Source organism: Petaurus breviceps, unplaced genomic scaffold (assembly GCF_028583685.1).
Source record: "Petaurus breviceps papuanus isolate PSGF00001 unplaced genomic scaffold, PetGlider_PUasm1.0 38, whole genome shotgun sequence".
Taxonomy (NCBI): domain Eukaryota; kingdom Metazoa; phylum Chordata; class Mammalia; order Diprotodontia; family Petauridae; genus Petaurus; species Petaurus breviceps.
The window spans coordinates 70,390,518-70,407,558 of NW_027186304.1; the positions used below are offsets into that span (position 1 = coordinate 70,390,518).

Below are 17,041 nucleotides of genomic sequence, written 5' to 3' on the forward strand. Positions count from 1 at the left end.
CTCCTCTTTTAAAATATTCACTTTTCTCCCTCCTCCTTTAAAGCACCCCCCACCCCCACCCCTTCAGTAGTTTACGGAGCGGAACGGAACTAGTACTTGTGAGTTTGTATCAATTGGAGGAGGAGGAGGTCATCAACTTTGTGGCACTACCCAGGGCTGCAACAGTAGCACTTTCACCCGACCACCGCCCCACACCACCAACCTTCAGCAAACACCAGCCTATTTATTATTACTTGAAGAAAGGCCAGTGAGGCCAGCCCAGAGTACTGAGAAACATTCTCCAGATCTCCCTCCAGTCCCTGTTCTGTGACGGGAAGTGGAACTCCTGAATGACTAACTCCTCCCCCCCTCCCCATCTCTCTCCATCTCTCCATCCCTCCATCCTTCTCCCCCCCCCCCATATTCTCTCTCCCTTTCTCTCTTTTTTCTCTCAGTCTTTCTCTCATACTCTCTCCTGTTTTCCACGCTCTATTCTTTCTCATTCTCTCTCATTCTCCTTTCTAATTAAATCTCTCTCCTTTATTCTCTCTTCCTCTCCTCATCTCTTTCTTATTCTCTCTCTTTTCTGTTTTTCTTCCTCTCTCTCTCTCTTTCTCCCCCTCTTCCCCCCCCCCCCCCCCCCCCTCTGCCGCCGCCCCCGCCCCCCCGTCCGCACCACCAGAGCCCCCCCCCCCCATTCTCTGTCTCTCCTGCTCTTCAGCCACAGCCACCCCGGCCGAATTCTTGCATAAATTATAGCAGGCGATGACTGACGTCAGGTGTCGGCGGCGCGGGCGCGCCTCCGGGGAGAACAGGCGGCAGCTGAGCGGCGGCGGCTGTGGCGTGGCGGGGGCGCGCGGCGCGGGGGCGCGCAGGCGCTGGTGTGCTGGAGCCGCGGCGGCGGCGGCGACGGCGGCGGCAGCGGCGGCGGCGGCGCGGGGGGTTGAGCTCTGGTGTTGCGGACGGACGCGCTCGTGCTCGGGAACTATCGGATTAAACTTGAATCGAGTGAAATTACACAAAGGAGAGAAGAGGAGAAAGGAGGACTAGGGGACCCCGGAGACCCTGAAACTCACCAGAGCCCAGTTCACCCGCGGCCAACTCTCTGCCTGTGAATTAACCCCCCCTCCCCCCCGGCAGCGGCAGCCCAGCTCAACTCCGGGGTCCGCTCTGGGTTTTGTTTTCCCCTCCGGCCGAGGGCACCGGCAGAGACCCCCCCCCCCTCCCCGCCAACTGGGTGAGTGAGTTTCTCGGGGCTCCCTCCCGGGAGGAGGAGGAGCGGCGGCAGGAAATTGCTACTTGGGGGAGATGAAGGAGTGAGAGGAGCGGAGTTGGGTCTGAGTGAGGAGTTGAGACTGCGATAGAGGGGAGGGGGACGCAGAAACTGGGAGGGGACCCCAGGGGGACAGGGCAGGGGCAGGCGGTGGCGGTGGGAGCAGCCGTGCTCATGAATAACCGCACGGCGACTCCTTCCCCCGGGTTACCCTGTTATAACCCGGTGGTGGCGGCAGGAGCCGCCTGGACACAGCAGCAGCAGCAGCAGCAGCAGCCGCCGCCGCCAGGGTTGACGATCCCCACACACCCCGTGTGTCCCCGGGTGTTGGGGGGGTGGTGGCTAACTTGCGGAGAGAATAACGTTCTCCGGGCGCCCCCCTCTAACTTTTGCCTTTGGGATAAAGGGGGACTACACAGCGCTGTTTGGGGGGAGCAGCAACGGGGCCGTTCCGGTTGGGGTGGGCTGGGGGGGGGGGGGGGGGGGGGGGGGGGGGAGGCGGAGTGTTGCACAGTATGTGTGTAGGGTCACTTCCTTGGATGTAAATGGCTTTTTGTTGTGCTGCTGGGGGAGGAGGGAGGAGGACGGGGGACAGAAGTGAGTGAGTGTGTGTGTGTGTGTGTGTGTGTGTGTGTTTGTGTGAGCGTTTCCTCTCGCACCGCTGCTCGTCTCTTTCCTTTTCAGAGCACGAGTTACTAAGGGTTTTATTTTAAATAGAAAGAGAGAAGGAGGGTGAAAAAAAGTTGAGAGTAAAACTAACTGTGAGAAAGAAGAAATGGGAAAGAGAAGAGGGTAGATAAAAGAAGTGGCGGTGGCTGAGAGAGAGAGAGAGAGAGAGAGAGAGAGAGAGAGAGAGAGAGAGAGAGAGAGAGAGAGAGAGAGAGAGATCACGACGGATCTGACCGCCCGCCCTCCTCTCCCCTCTCCCCCCCTCTCCTCTCTCCTCCCCTCCCCGGACCTGACCACGCTGACTGCTCCCAGCAGCAGCAGCAGCAGCAGCAGCCGCCGCCGCCACCGCCGCGGCAGCACAAGCGCTAAACAAAGTGAGTCCTTCCCATTGCCACGCGCATTTCATTTTCCTCTCGGAGGTTTCTCACGGAGGAATAACCTGTGAGGTTTGCTGGGTGGGGGCGGGGGGGGGGGGGGGAAGGAGAGGAAGGGAAAGAACACGAGGTGCTGGTGTTTGTCCTGAGAGCAGGAAAGTGCAGGAGAGGAAGGTCTGAATGGGAGCGACGGAGAGTTACACGCATTAGAGACAGGGGGATCCCGGGGCTCCTCGGCTGCTCCTAACAGCCGAAGAAGAAAGAAAGAGGGAAGGGAGACTAGGGGCGGGGAGGAGGGGGGTGGGTTACTCGAGGGGGAGGAGGAGAAAAGAGATAACACTACCTTGCCGAGCTGGACTGGGGTTGGCGGCGGCGGCTGCTGCTGCATAATAGAGACTTAACCCTCGAAACCCAACTCTGCTTCCCTTCCTCCCCCCACCTTACTGTGCCTGAAGGTTAGGGGCAGAGAGTGGGTGGGGGTCACCAGGTGACTCCCAGAGGTGGTTGGGGTGGGTTTTTCTTTTAAAATAACAACGATTTTGAGGGTGAACGGAAAAGGTGGTTTGAGGCCAAGCGGTCAGTGGGGAGAGGAAGAGGAGGGGGAAGCAGCGAGGGTGGGAGGGGGATGGTGTTGTTTGTTTGATTCACACAGGGAGCTGGGCTTTACCGGAGGTTCGGTGTGCGTGTGTGTTTGCCCCACTGGGAGAACCGGATGAATGGGGTGGATTTTTGTGGTGGTGCGGTGGAGGCAGTGAAAGCTGCTAAATGCGGGGCGGGTGGAAGTGAGAAGCGGACACTGTGTGTGTACATGTGTGTGGTGGTGGTGTATCTGTGTGTGGGGGGGATTGTTGGTTAGTCTCCGGGAGAAGGAGCTGCAGGCAACGAGCAGCCATCATTACATTGCATTCATTTATCCTGATAGCATTACATAAGAGGAGGACACCCTCACTGTGGGAATATACCCCCCAAAACTAATTGCTCTGTTGCCTTTGTGAGTGCTCCCTAATAGGAAAGCGGTATTTATAGTGCACATGCCATATAGATCGGACGTTTTTTTTCCCAGAGGTCACTTTTAGAGACTGTTCACGCCTCGGTTTAAAGTAGTTGTTTTTTTTTTCCCCCTGAACAGACAATGGACAAAAGAAAAGTAGCAATCCACATGGGGAGTTTCCTTTTGAATTACTAGAATTAGGTACACTATCCAACTCTCCACAGACTAAGTATACTTTTTAGTTTTCTTTTTAATATTATTTAACAAGGACATTTTTAATGGTTCGTTAAAATTATTCATCACTTTGCTTGATTTCTGGATCACACCAAACATTCTTATTAGGTTTTTTTTAAATGGAGATGTAGATGCTCTTATCTTACTTTCAGAAAATCATATTTTAAACAATGTTTGTAGTGGGCATTACCTTCCCAAAAGGCATGTTTCCCTCGCCCCCCTGTTTTCTGTCTCAGTAAGTGGGGAAACACACATTATACATAACAATCCAGTTGAAAAAAATCTTTCTGTTCATTTCCTCACAGATCTATTCTAAGGACACGACAAAAAAAATCTTAATGACTATGGTCTTAGCAGCATGAGTAGCTGATTTATCCCAGTTATAATTCCCGTTAGTTTGCAGTAATGTGTAAGTATGTATATATACATATTTACATATATAATTCTTATTAAAATAACTCAGTGATTTTTATAAAGTTGAAATCCATAATTCCCTCCCAACCCCCAATCACAAGAGTGCATCTGTCGCTTGGAGTGTTTTTGTCTTGCTGTTGCACAACAGAGGCTCTCCAGTCTTTAACCTAAAATGGCAGCTTTAATTTGACTGGGGCCCATTCATTGACAATGATAATAAAAAGGCTGAAAGCTAGATGCTGGGGGCATATAGAAGAACTCTCCTTTGCATCTCTAGGTGGTAATAAGGAAAAGATTCTGAATGTTGCAGCTTGTTCACTAAAAGTTTTCCTGAAAATCATTAAAAACTGGCACTCTGCAGAAAACATTTTAGAAAAGGAATTGGAGAACTTGATAAGACAAATATCAGGAAATAATTTTGTTTTATTAAGAAACAGTTAATGTTTCGGCAGTTCCCTTTTAGGTGACCTACTGAAAGAGGTGGTGGTGGAGATAACCTATTTGAATTAGGTTTCTAACAGGTGATTATTCTAATCATAGGATTCAGCAGTCTATTGAGGTTTTGTGGTGTACTTTATGTATACAATTAGCTATATCTTCACAGTATTTAAAGTATTTTTTTCCTCTTCTGACACAGAATGAGAGCATGATGAATTCTATCATACTTCCACATTTTCCACTTTTAAACAGTTTTTAGTTAAGGCAAAGTAGTAGTTCACAATGATGTTTGCAATCTAAGGTAAAGTTATGCTAGTTTAGAATTTATTTTAAATAGATTTATTTTAAAATACATTTAACTTTCTTCTCTGTACTATAGAAAAGTAAGAGGAAATAGCCCAGGAAAGTTACCATGAATAGTTTTGGGGTGCTACATACACCTCTTCTGAGGAAAAATGGTAGCTTTCAAAGAAATTCTACAAACACAGTATAAAAGACAAGTTTTAAAAATAGTACTTTTGTATACTAAGCTTTTCCTTTTCAACTTTAAAAACATTTTCATTTCATCCATAATTATTGTTTGTTAATTGGTGCAAAATTCAGTTTCATAATCAGTATCTCCTGTGTTTGAAAATCTTATATATTAGGCTTAATATTGTTTAATTATGAGAAACTCCAGTTAAAAAGGTGTTCATTTTAATAGGAAGTAAATAAGATAGGAGGATGATATTCATATCCTTAAAGTAATTGTGATGAAGCTAAATGCTTTCAAATTTGTGTGAAAAAGTTTTAAGGTCCAATTGAGCTTAACGAATGTTGATTTGGTAACTTTAGGACACTGTAAAATACTAGTTAAGAATATCAGAACTTTTCTTCATTTATACATATGTAATATATATTTTATGAGATGAAAGGAACACATACATTTAAAAAGTTTTTGTTGCAAGAGAACTCTATTCAGGTGTTCCGATGCATACACACGTAACATGTAAGAGTAATGACACTTGTCAGTGTACTGTAGCTCTTCCACAAAAGCACCATGCAATTTTAAGTTCCTACATTCTAGTGAGAATTTTGTAAGAAAATAACTATAGTTATTTAAAAAGCATAACTTTAAAATATTTTCATTTAAAACATCAAAAGAATGAACGATTCGTAGTGGTAGTTTTTCTGTCACTTAGGAGTTCAGTGTAGGTCTTCATGTTTGATAGAGGATGCCACATTCAGTTATAAATGTTAATATGAATAAATAAAGTAATGTAAGAATAAACATGCTTAGTCAAGACAACAAAGTGTGTTACTAGAAAAATGACCCCCTCCACTCCAAACTTGAGATATGTTCAGGCAGGAAATGACTTAACCTCTTGGTCAAATGAGCTTTATGTAAGAACAATAAAGAAAAAAGACATATCTTACATTGGTCTATCTGTTTAAAAGGAAAGAGAAGGAATATTTGTTGAAGTATGAGATCATGCTAGGAATTTTCTAACATAATTTAATTCTTTGGATTGTCATGGTAATTCCAAATGAGTGCATTTGTCTCGATTTTTATATAATCTTTTTTTTTTGGTGATTTTTCAGTTTATGAGTTAGCTATAAAAATCTGTAAGAAAGGCTTTAGTTTATTCTTAGAAAATGTATAAGGTAGATCAAGGATTAATAGTAGTAGAATGACAGAAGTGATATGTGTCTGTAGGTGTATGTTTTTGTGTATACACACATGTAAGTAAATTAAGATTTGATACAAAGTTTAGAAATAAAACCAATCTGTTAAAATTCCTATCACTCTATTAGTTTAGCAGATGTTGCCCTCTCTTAAACACACTATTTGCTATTACCACTAAATAAAATGTCTATGCTGACATCTGAAATTAATAACTATAGCTAAACTGAACATGTTGAAGATCACTTGGCCTTTAATTTCATCATTCTAATTCAAATATTACTTGAAATCTTATAATGGCAGTATTATGATTAGGAGCTGGGAAAATTGTCTTAGGTAATCATTAGTTATGAATATTCTTTTATTTTTAATAGGATACCAAAAATATTAAATCAAGCCACAGCTTTTTCACCAAAACCATACAGAATATGTACTCAAATAGAGAAGAAACTATAATGCTGTTATCAAGTAGAAACCCTACAGTGTATAGTAGTAAGTAGAATGCTGGACCTGGAGTCAAGCAGACCTGATTTCAAATTATGTCTCTGATACTTAACTAGCTATATGATCACTGACAAATCATTTAACCTCTGAGCCTCTATTTTCTCATCTGTAGAACAGTGTTTATAAACCTCTGTCTACTTTGTGGTTAAGCTCAAGCAAGGTAACAAATCAAGTGCTTTGCAAAGTTTAAAGTGTTATATAAATGTTGGCTATTATTATTGTTTCATTTATTCAACAAAGATGTATTAAGCACCTGCTCTATGTAAAGCACTATGCTAAGTGGTAGAGGTGAAACAAAGATTAAGTAAGAAATTGTCCTTGTTTCCTGAAACTTATAAAATATATGAGAAGCCATAATATGTATTTGAAAAGATACAATAAACATCTGCTAATAGTTATAGTATATAAGTAAAGAAAGCGCTATATTAGGTTCAGTGGTGGGAAAGATCATCTCAGATAGGGATGGACAGCAAAGGCTTTAGGGAGGAAGTGAGATTTGAGCTGGGGTTTAATGGGTATTAGGATTTTAGCATATGGCAAAGAAGGATGGTACAGGCATTACTGGCAATTTTAGACCTGGAAAGGACTTTAGAGAACTAGCCCAACCTTCTCTTTCTGCAGATGAGGAAACTGAAGTTCATAGAGGTAAGTCTATTTGCCTACCTAATAAGACTACCTAGTCATAGAGCCAGTGCTAGGAATCAGGCCTCTTGAGTATGCCAAGATGATTTTTATTATGCCACACTGCCTCCTGTCACTAAAATTACTTCTCAATAGACATCTTCTCTTTTAGAAAGTCCTAGGAGAATATGACAGTAGATCTTTTAAAAGTGCTTGTAAATAGATATGTTCATTGTGAAATATTGTTAGCATTTAAAAAATCCCTAAAATTAATCACATAGAAAAGATTGGTGACTATTCCAAAGTTTGATAACTTTTAAATGGAAAGACATACAGTAAATATTTTAGTTATAGTCTTCTCTTTTATTGTAACGTACATGCAAGTGTGATTGATTTTCCTTAGCATACTTTCTTAAAAGAGGTAGCTAAACTTTCCTTTGAAATTTTAAAAATTTAATTTCTTCTGTATAATATACTAGAAAAATGAAATTAGAATGAGACTGGAAGACTACTTGTAGGGTAGATTGTAGAAGAATATCCTTGTTCAGCCAGGTATGGACTAGATGGTCTCTGATTGACATTCTGTGATGACTGAAATGTTTTCTTGTGAACCTTATAATAATGCTTATAAGTCAAGTGGAAAATAGATTTTAAAATAATGATAATTACTACAAAGATTAAAAATTGAGATTTGCTTCAAAGCTTGTACTGATAGAGAATGGGTAATGTGATATGTTTTAATGGCTCTTGAAGGACTTAAAATGTTAGATTTTAGTGATAAGTTAGTCATACAGCCTCCTGTCATGGATTCAGATTTGATCCTGGTGGCAGTGAGTTCCGAACTAGTTCTGACTCACCAGTTCATAACATTGTTTGCAACCACATGGTTTCCTTCCTCCCAGGCCGTTTATGGAAGGTCCCCAGTCTAAGAAGTCGAGGTGGTTGTCCATACAACTAATAATGAGAGCAATTTCCTCTTGGCCAACTCTTCTTTGCTCTCCTAATAGTATGTTGTGGCTTGGTGACACCAATAAACACATGCAGTTGATAGAACATGCTTATAATTGTGGCAACCCCACACCATTGCTACACTTGACCACATTCCATTTTTTTTTTTGTACTTTTATACCAGTGAAATAATAGTGAAGGAATCAAGTGGCTGTCGTTATGTTACCAGTTATATAAATGATGCAATAAGGCCCATGGGCTCCTAGTAGATTGCCATTGTGGCCCCCTATGTTTTCAGTGTTATATATCCTTCCTTGAGGGAGTTACATGCAATTTTAAGAGAGAGTTGCAATATTTCTCTTGTGATAGAAATAAATTGAATAATTATCTAGGAAAAAAAAAACAATGCACATCCAGAATCTTTCCTAATCATTGAAGAAAGTAAGTTCTTTTTTGGAATATATTGTTATCCTTGAAGATACTGATTATTTAAGTATAGCAAACTGAGTCTTAGTTATCTCTTGGTCATAAGCAAATTATGAGAGAAATCAGCTTGAACTCATTTAAAAAAACCTAAAATTTTCTGATTTTAAATGTTCTGTGAGATACTAAGTCATAGGAGACCTCAATAATGATCTTTAATGATTTTTTTAGTAGATCCCCCCCCCATTTTTATAAAAGTGCATCTAATTTACTCACTCTGGCTTTTAAAACCAGACTTTTGTTATTATGAATAGAAGTTAAAAACTATTTTCTGAAGTAGAATTGATTGCACTAGTAGCAATTATAAGGATATTTTTGTTATTTGTTACATTTTCCCTATAGATTATTTCTAGTACATGTTTTGATGGCACATTCAATGGTTTTATTTATTTATTTTTCTCTTTCCAAGCAGGGGAGGTTGTAGTTCTCTACGGGACCAGGTTAGGCCTTTTTTGGTTGCTAGGAGAAGCTTTGTATGAAAGGGTTACTTTTTTTGCTTTTGGATTAGTTGAATGCTATGACTAAACTGACCTTAAGAATAGTGAAGCTGTTGTGGAATAGGATTGAAAGCTTTGATTTGATTGCTTGGATTTAAGGTACTTTAAAAACAGAATTCTGTACATTTATAAATATGTCTTTGGAGCCTGTTGTCTCATTTAATCCTCACAATAATAGTGTGTGATTTAAATTGTGATAAATAAAAATTCTGATTTATCAAATTCCATCTTTGAGCAAAGGTGCTCAAATGGAAAGCCTCGTATAGAAAATAACTCCTATGATGTGGTTTTAAATAGAAGAGTAAAGCGGGTGGGTGTGCATGTGTATGTATATGTGTATATGTATATGTGTGTGCGTGCATATTTGTGCAAGTGTTTGTATATACATGTGCATGTTTGTTGAGTAGGGTGGAGGTTGTCTATCAGGGAAACAATAGAGTAATTGAAGAGAATGTAGAGCAGGTAATATAGCTGTTTGGAGTTTCTTGCCATTGTTTCCCACAATATTGAGGATTAGGCAAGACTCCTGTTGCTGAGGCTCTGTAATCAATATGTTTCTGTTATTGGCCGGAATGCTTGATACTTCCTATTGCTATTGTATGATTAGTTAGCAAACTCAGTGAGAATGTAGAGCGTGGAGGGTGGGAGTGGGGGTCAGGGTGGGATTTTATGTAGAAGAATGAAGAAAATTAGATGGTCAGTGGTGGATTTAACATATCTGTTTCTCCCTCTTTGTGTGTATATGTGTATGTACCTTTTATGTATTAAAAGTATATCTTAGGCTTCTGTGACATATACTATCTGTGTAATATAATATGTGAGATAGTTGGATAGTTTATGACTTTTTTTCCTTAAGAGTTTTAGCTGTTTGGGGGTAATTTTATCAAAAAGCCCATGTCCTTTCCTTCCCTTTACCTCCATCCCGTATTACCTAAAAAAGCTCCCCCAAACAAAAAAACCTATGAAAATTAGAGTTAAAAAAACCTAATCAGTTGACACTGAAAACAAAAATTTTATATCCATATTTTCAATACTCCAAAGGACTGCCACACATGAGAATATATGCATATAATGAGTAGAAGGTCTTGGTAGCATTAAGTTTCCAAAGCAAATATTTTGCCATTAAACTAGGAAAATAACTCAAGCTAAGTATATATTTTTTTGAATTCTTAACATACTTTGTTATAGTTGTGAACTATATACTTTCAGGTAAACATAGGTATATGATAAAGTAATTATCTTTAAGGATAAATTGTCTTGTACCCTATTTAATGGAAGAGTGACTATAACATTAAGGTAAATACTTTGCCTTGAAATGGGATCTTTAAGTTAAAGTAGCTAGACTTTTAAAAAGCCCTTCACTGTGATGGCTTTACTGTCTTATGTATATGTACTTGCTAGTTGTTGCATTTTTACATTAGCCAACCTCAAATTTATGGATCTTATAAAAACATACACACCAAAATATTTTAATCATTTCAAAATCTTTTGAGTTATGAACTATTTTTAAATGGCTTGAATGGTTTGTTCCTACTCTTCTCTTTCCTTCTGTCAGATATTCAATAGGACAAAATAAAACTATATAGGAATAGAATAAATGCTTCTTGGATTAGATTGGAATCATAGAATTTTAGAGGGAGCAGGGAGGTACCTTAAAGATCATCTGTTTCTAAAGTGTGTAACCCAGGAAAGAAAACACCTTAGTCAAATATTTTAGCCAGGAGTCTATCATAGTACACCATATCAGCACATATTATTCTCTGTTAAAATGTTATCTGGTATTGTTGCATAGTGTATTGCTAAGGTAATGTAATCACTTAAAATGGACAAATGACATGAAGTAATGATTAGGTAATTAATGTTGTTTTCACTCTTCTCTAGGCATTGACTTGGCAATTCATATTTTTGTGTACTTTTGATGTTAATAAATAATTTCAATTTCTAGTTATGTTGCTTTACAAAATAATGATGTTACCTAATATTCTTGGTTACATAGAGGTAATTCTGAAGCTTAGTTTCTTAAAATGGAGTCATCATTTAGAATCATAGACTATTAGCCTTGAGATGTTTAGAGTCCTTTGAAGCCATGTAGTCCAGGAGCTTATTAATTTTATAAACAGTGAAACCGATGCTCAGAGAAGTAAAGAGACTTGTGTAAGATTTCATAGCTGACTTGTGGCAAAGTCTGAACAAGAACTTCAGTCTAGTGATTTTCCTAATTCTGCCCTGCTTGCCATGCTAATTGTAACATTTGGCCTTGTAGGACTGAACTGGCCTACAGTTCTGAGGTATATTTAGATTTGATATAAGGAAAAACTAACAAACAGAGCTATCTGTACATAAAAGTACTGGATTATAAGCAAAAATGGGATTATGATTTGTCAGGTATACCATATTTCAGTGAGAATTGATTTGGGGGTATGGGTTGGGCTAGATGACTGCTGAGTTCCCTTCAAATTCTAAAATTCTTCTATTCTGTGATTCATTTATAGAATATGGCTACTAGAATACTCACTAGTTACCAAACTTGTGCTCTATTATTTATGTAATTAAAGCTTACAACTCTATTTGTTTTATATTTCTTGCCTTTTTTCACACCTGTAATTCTTCTGAAACATTGTTAACACAAATGATCAGTGATAGTGACTAAATCGGATCGGGTCTGGAAGACTGACAGGCATCACGGCACAGTGGGAAGAGCACTCACTAGCTTTGAAGTGAGAGAATAGAAGCTAAAATTGGACCTGTGACATTTGTCACAGGTGTGACCTGAATTTCCCTGGTCCTCAGTTTCCTCATCTATAACATTATGGGGTTGGACTAATTGGCATTTGAGGGCCTTCCTAGATCTACATCTATGATCCTGTAACTGGCATTAAAACATTTTTAAGCTATTATGGACTGGAGAACAGGTGGCAAATAGGTGGATTACTGAATAGAGAGCTAGGCCTGGAGTCAGGAAGATTTGAGTTCAGATTTGACCTCAGACACTTGCATAGCTGTGTGACCCTGAGCAAGTCATTTGACCTCAGACACTTGCATAGCTGTGTGACCCTGAGCAAGTCATTTGACCTCTGTTTGCCTTAACCCAGTAGATAAGGAAATGGCAAACCACTCCAGTATCTTTGTCAAGAAAACCCCATGGACATTGTGGTCCATGGAGTCACAAAGAGTTGGACGTGACTGAACAACTGAACAACAACAAAAAAGACTAGAGTGTCATAGGATGTTTCTCTGTAATATCTGAAGTTCTACTTTGTTAGATCTCACAGATTTGGCTTAGTCCTTCCTTTTTAGTTTTGTTGCCACTGAATGGGTTAAAGTTTCAATTCTCCTAGGAAATAAGCAGTAGATTATTAATTTTTTTTTAAATGGGGATGAGTCGTCAGTAGAAATAGAAACAAACCTCCCTTTCACTGGAGAAGAAGGGATATGATACCTATTTTCCTTCTGATTCTGTGACGCTGCAGAATTTCAGGAGTTTGAAGAGATGAAGGCTAGACTATTCTTATTTCCCTTTTTTTGTTTTGGAGTGGCTCTAAGAGAGAATAAAGATTACCTTGGACAGTTCTGTTTGACTGATTCAGGACAATGTAAGAGTCTCCTACACTTAGACTTTCCAAATCTATCCCTATAAAATTGCATCTTCTGTAAACAGAAATCAAAAAGTTTGAATATAGCTAAATAATAACTATTAGCAATGCAACATCTCTTAACCAAAATTTCATAGCTTTTAAGATGGAAACTTATTTCTTCATAATGCAACTAGAAGGAATTTAACCTCATGTTTGTTGCTATATGTATGCTTAAAATATCTCAGTCCATTCAAGCTACTACCATTAGGGTTAGGTTCCTTGCATGGCACCTAATCACCCCCCCCCCCCTTTTTTTTTAAAGCAATTGGGGTTAAGTAACTTGCCCAAGGTTACACAGCCAGTTTTTTTTGTGTGGGTGTTAAGTATCTGAGGCTGGAACGAATCCCGGGTCCTCCTGACTCCAGGGCCAGCGCTCTTACTCACTGCACCACCTCGCTGCCCCAGACTGAATTTTTTTTTGCTTTTTTTTGGAGGCCATTGGGGTTAAGTGACTTGCCCAGGGTTACACAGCTAGTTTTTTTGTGTGGGTGTTAAGTATCTGAGGTCAGAACCAAACTCTGGTCAGTTCCAACCTTGGGTCCTCCTGACTTGGGCGCCAGCACTTTACTTACTGCGCCACCTAGCCACCCCACTAATCACTTTTCTTAAGACCTTTCCCCACTATTTTCTTTTGAAATAACAACTCTTTAGCCTATGATTTGTCTTTGCTAGATTGTAAACAAATAAGCCACTGTTTGCCTCTGACTAGGTTGGAAGGAGTGGGAAATAACTAGTCAGTTTTTATTATCTACCCAGGCACATATCATCATCCTTCTTCCTTATTTCTGTTTCTTTCAGTCTCTCCTAGGCTTTGAAGATATGAATCATCAATGCTATGATCTACTTCTAACACTATAGGGGAAAGAAAAGCAATGAGCTAGACCTGTACCAACTTTCTAGTCAATTTTCTTCTGGACTTATCTATAAAATAGAACAGATGTTTGGGGATTTTCAAGGAACTAATATAGTTATTATTAAGGCATAAAAATTACTTAAAATAAATCTAGACCTGTGATTTATCTCATCCATGTAGGGAACTCCCTGCATATTTCTTTTATTGCAGTTTAGCACCTGGTCTTTAAGTTCTAGTCTTCAATGCCTAGAACACTGAGGTTAAGTGACATGTCCAGGATCATATGGTTGGCTGGTCAGTGTTAAGATTCAGATTTAAAACCAGGTCTTCTTGACTCCAAGGTCAGCACTCTACAACACATCCCCCATCCCCCTCCACACACACACCCATTCCAAAATACCATAGCAGAATCTTAAAAATTAATTCTTTTGGCTTTCCATCTTCAAATGTGTTTAGATTATGCCATCTCTCTAGTTTAGTATTTTCTTTTGAATTATAAAAATTTCCTCATTATTCAAAGGATTTAAACAGAACAGAACATAGCAAAATGCTGAATAATAACAATTCCTAGCAATGTGTGTATACATATATGAACACACATATTAAAAGAGTCAAGTGATTATTAGCTAGAAAGCACTATTGGTTGTTGAGGAAAATGCAAAGATGAACAAATTACTGCCTATGCAATCAATGTTCTTGTAATCTATAAAATGTTTCCTCACTTTCTCCTTCTCCCTTGCCTTACATCCAATAAACTGCTCAATTTGGTTGCTACTACCACCAAAACACCTCTCCTATCCTTCTTTTCTATTTCCACTGGTTCCACCTAAATTTAGGATCTCATTAACTGTGAAGTAGTCTTCCAACTGGTCTCCACTTCCCTCTTTTTATCATTTTACCCTCTGCTACAGATTTATTTTCTTATGGCTCTGATAAGTTGCCTTCTCCATCTCCTCCTTTCCCCCCTCCCCTGCCATTGAAAACTCCATTAGCTCTCTATTGCTTTTCTTTTTTTTTTTTTTTTTTAAGCAATCGGGGTTAAGTAACTTGCTCAAGGTTACACGGCCAGGTGTTTCTGGGTGGGTGCTAAGTGTCTGAGCCCGGGATTCGATCTCCAGGTCAGTCTGACACTGGAGACTCTTACTCGCTGTGCTACCTGGCCGCCCCTCTCTATTGCTTTTCTAAGTAAAATCCTAATTTCTTGACTTGGTGTTAGATGTATTTACTCTCTGGTAGTACTCTGCCTTCCTAGCTTTATACCCCACTATCTCCTTTTATACATCTTATATTATAGTCAAGCTGAAATACGTGCCATATTCTGAACATCTGGGCTTTTCTGTCTCTGTAATTTTTTTTTTGCCTCTATTCAGAAATACCTGATTAGCCTGTCTTCCCTTTGCCTTCCCCTCTTCTGCCTGTTATAAATCCTACCGATCCTTTTTAGGAACCTCTAGATCAGGAACACTTTCCCCCCATAAATCTATGTTCCATCTCTTAAAAAAAAAACACAAACCTCTAATTCCCTTCAGTGAACCTTTACATTATTCTGAATTCCTCTTATAGCACCTGTGATGTTTTATGTATTATTAATGTATATTCTCATCTTATCTCCCGTATTAGACTTAAGTTCCTTGATGGCAAAGACTACCTTATTCTTTGAATTACTCCCTCTCTTGTCCTCTCAGCATCTTGCATATAGAAGTTGTTAAAAGTCTTAAATGAAAAAGTTATAATTATTGACTAGAATTTCTTAATTAAAAAAAACAATTTCATATCCTATTTTAAATCTAAAATATTTTAATTATGATGTTTATAATTAGACTTTAAAATTCAAGTCTCTTTTAGCATTCATCTTTAGATACTGTACCTTTTGTCAGGAAGGTTACTTTGGCATGAAGGTATTATACCCGAGGCAAAGGTAGACAGTATTCTTTGTATACCATTAAAAATGAAGAGTTTTTCACAGTATTAAAATGAAAATTTGAGGATTATTTTAGGAAATTACATTAAAAGCAATTATGAAGGGTGGGATAGATTATTTTCTTTTTTGAGACCGTATTCTGAAAGCCTAATAACATTTTTCTTTAATGAGAATTACTGTATTCTAACATTTCTATTTGATATTGCATAGAGTTCTAATCTTGCTCATTGTGGCATGAAGTTTACTCTAAGGAGCACAGAGGGAAAGTTCTAGCAGGTCCTATAAAACTGTAAAACTTGGAATTCAGATCTGGTGACCAACTATGTAGCTGAATTTTAGGGACTAGTCTAACAAAGTATGGAGGGACTCATCGTTAAAAGGTTTTGGCCACCAGATGGTGAATACCTCATGAAGTTGATCTTTTTAAGTGGGGGTGGGTAGACATTGGGTATTATTGTAATTTGCATAAGTGGAAAGAGTACCAAACAACTGTTTCTGAAGAAGTTGCATAGTAAATATTCTTTTTTTAAATGCTTTATTGACTTCTGATTTACATCATTCGTTTCCACCAGATTTTGAGTTACAAATTTTCTCCCTGTTTTCCCCCCACCCATCCCCCCAAAACAGCAGTCCCACAGGATATCCCCCCCTCCAATCTGCTCTCTCCCATATTTTCTCCCATACCTGTTTCGACTTTTCCAGTGGATCTCTATGCCTCAGTGCCTGTATATCTTATTTCTTAATTACATGTAAGATGGTATTAATAATAGTATACACACACACACACACACACACACACATATATATATATATATATATATATATATATTTGAATATTTGATTTTAAAACTTTCAATTCCAGATTCATTTCCTTCCCCCCCTGCCACCCACCCCCACTGGGGAGACAAGCAGTTCAATATAGGTTGTACATGTGCGGCTAATGCAAAACAATAACATAGTAGATATATTGTAAAAGAATGACTATATTTCCCTCCCTCCTATCCCACCTCTCACTTGTTCTATTCTCTACTTTGATCCTGTCCCTTTTCAAAAGTGGGTGCTTCCAACTTCCCTCCCCCCCAGCCTGCCCTCCCTTCCATCATCCCCCCTCTCATCCCCTTCCCCCCCATTCTCCTGGAGGTTGAGATCCCCTATTTAGCGTGTATTTCCCTCCCTCCTCAAGCCAGATTCAATAGAAATAAGGTTGACTCATTCCCTTTTGCCTTCCTATTCTTCCCCTCCATTGTAAGCATTTTCACTTGCCTCTTCTGTATGAGATAGTTTGCCCCAATCTGTCTCTCCCCATCTCCTCCCATTATATTCCTCTCACCTCTTAATTTCACCTTTTAAGTATCATCCCTTCCTGTTAAATTGGTCCCGTGCCCTCTATCTATGTATACCTGTAAATGTATATACACACATTCACATATGTATTCATATGCCCGCATACCCTCATATATATATATATATATATATATATATATATATATATATATATATGTATTTCTAATCCCTTCAACTGCTGAGAAAAGTTTCATAAGTTA

At 39.3% G+C, this 17,041-nt stretch overlaps 1 protein-coding gene across 3 annotated transcripts in view; it reads left to right on the forward strand.

Annotated features, from left to right (window-relative positions):
• Positions 1 to 2,167: 2,167 nt before the first annotated feature.
• CHD7 (chromodomain helicase DNA binding protein 7) overlaps positions 2,168 to 17,041 on the forward strand; it is a 251,575-nt gene continuing 236,701 nt past the window's right edge. For all 3 annotated transcript variants that reach the window (XM_069099999.1, XM_069100000.1, XM_069100001.1), the window contains exon 1: positions 2,168 to 2,295. The gene's annotated coding sequence lies outside the window, so the exon portion shown is untranslated. The remainder of the gene's footprint in view (positions 2,296 to 17,041) is intronic.